This window comes from Engraulis encrasicolus, chromosome 14 (genome assembly GCF_034702125.1).
Source record: "Engraulis encrasicolus isolate BLACKSEA-1 chromosome 14, IST_EnEncr_1.0, whole genome shotgun sequence".
NCBI lineage: Eukaryota > Metazoa > Chordata > Actinopteri > Clupeiformes > Engraulidae > Engraulis > Engraulis encrasicolus.
In genome coordinates, this window is record NC_085870.1 from 19,103,059 (window position 1) to 19,105,558 (window position 2,500).

The following is a 2,500-nucleotide window of genomic DNA, read 5'->3' on the forward strand; positions in this document are numbered from 1 at the left end:
CCAAAGTCAGACTTTGGAGAGAGATTTGCCATCTGCTTCCAGTGCATTACCATCAGTGCCCTAAATTAACTTCTTTCATTAACTTCTTGGTAGATATTACTCTTAGTAGCCAAATACACTCTAACTAATGGGTCAAAGTGGAAGTTGGTCTTTTCTACCAGCCAAACTAAAAATTCACCATCATTTGGCCGGTTGGCTGGTGTATATTTAGAGTCCTGATTACAATACATGCACTTAGATGACTCACCATTCAAAGCGACTTACCATTATTTAGGTACAGTACGGGGTATGGATTACAGTCCCTAGAGCAATGTGGGTTTAGGTGCCTTACTCAAGGGCAATGCAGCCATAGATGGGGAGGGATACTGAGAGCTATGTAAGGATGGGAAGGTCATTCACTAAACCATTCTTTACATAGCACAACCAAGGGAGCATGGCTTTGGAAATAAAATGAGGATCATGTCCAGAAAAGGGCTGTTATGTCGACATCTTCTATGGTCTGAAAATTCTTATTCATCCAGATCGGACGTGGGCCAACTCACATGCAGAGCCATTTGATGTGGCACGCAGATACTTAAATACAAAGACATAATCTCAAATGGCCAGCCAAGACTGGAGTCTGGCGGGTTTAAGATGAACCAACATGTGTATTTTATTAAATACATTTCATTACAATACATGGGAAGGAAATACTTAATAAGTCATGTCAGCAATAATAACCCAGGCAAGAGCAGGGTCTTTGGTCAGTATTCTAAAGCCAGTGTGGTCCTTGGGCCAAAATAATTGCCCACCCCTGATCCAGTTGAGGTTTACACCATTGGACTTCTTTTGTTCTCCACCTACAGTGGTCCAGGAGAATTTATCTGAATTCTGGATAGCTGACTCTTGGAGATGGGTTACTGTGGCAACTGCTGTGATGTTTTTCGTTGATACAGGTGGTTTGGTGACTGTTGGAACAAAGTTCCTTTCATACCCTACATTTTGTCAATTATGTGTGTATTTCTGTTCATGCGTTGTAACCAGAGGTATCAAAAGTAAAAGTAAAGTAAAAAAGAAACACAGTTTCCTTAAAACACAGGTAACTTATTTGAGTAACCAGTAGACCTGTGTACTTGTCTTACTATCAGCTGACTCTGAGCTTCTTGGACCAAGTTTGTGGTGGGTTCTTGTTGGTTTTTAGTGTTTTTCAGCAACAACACAGTCTATCCATCTCATTAGGCACAATGGAGTAAATGGTGTAACAGCTAATATCATGTCCTAGTGTTATAGATACAACATGCATTTACTTTTACTTTGACATTTGACACCTCTGGTTGTAACTACAAACACCTTCAAACCACCTTTAGTCTTTGATGTGTGGCACATTTTTTCCCAATCATTTCCAATCTGTTACGTAAATTAAGCTCCTCAATGTCATGTGAAAATACGTAGTCAATGATTAAAAGACATGTCAAAAACTCTGCAACCATGTCGCACATAAGGTATGAATTGGCCTTAACTGCTATGATTTATTTTTGCCCGATCTGTTCAGGGAGCTTTTAAGCTAGTGAAGCACAGCGCTTTTCAGATTTTTTTTGTGGGTGAATAAACTGAGAAAAAAAAAATGGAAGAGTGCTGTCCTTCGCTTCCTTCATTCATTCATGGTTTATGTGAGATTCAGCACCCAGTTAAGAACTGTGAGACTCATTAGTCGATAGTGTGAGTGTGTGTCTCCACTACTTTTTTAGATTTTGAGCATGCACCAGAAAAAGCGAGGCCACCATGCCCTGACAGGATGGATAATGACGATGTGAGCTCCTGCAGGGGACATCTCAGGGGGTGCGGACCTAGAAAGAGAGAGAGGAAAACTGGGCCACAGGCACCTCACGCGCACGGCTTAGCATGTGACAAAGCTCGGCTACCAGCCAGGCCAAAAGTTCAACATTATCACAACACATCACAAACACCAGCAAGATTAAAAAAAACAAATCACGACATGGGAAACAGTGACCAAAAGCATACAGCGTTTAGAACATTTGCAACCAAATGAGCCGAATGAGGATGCAGCCACACCGTAACACTCAGCATCCAAACAATGGCCACATAAGAATAGATCAATCATCTCAAGAATAAATCAAATCGTAATCCACAGCCTACTGGGCCAAAGGTTCACCACAGAGAAATATTTGCAACCGTCCAACAGGGTCAAGAAATTCATCCCACAGTACCAATCAGCCTAAATCATATAAGCCATCAAGACAAGAGACTCCACATCCAACTCAGGCAGAAGTTATCGTCTCAAGAAACTCTCTCACCAACTCGGCCGGACACAACCGCACAAGGAACACACAGGAACACGGAACAAGCTTTGCCGCAGCATAGTTTTCATGCATCCAACAAGATGGTAACCATTCAACAAACACCACAAACAACTGGGTCAGAAATACATTTTGGTACTGAGAGGGCAAGAAGGATGCACAGTACACTTTGTAATGAGCCAACCAAGCCAGAAGATGGCCGG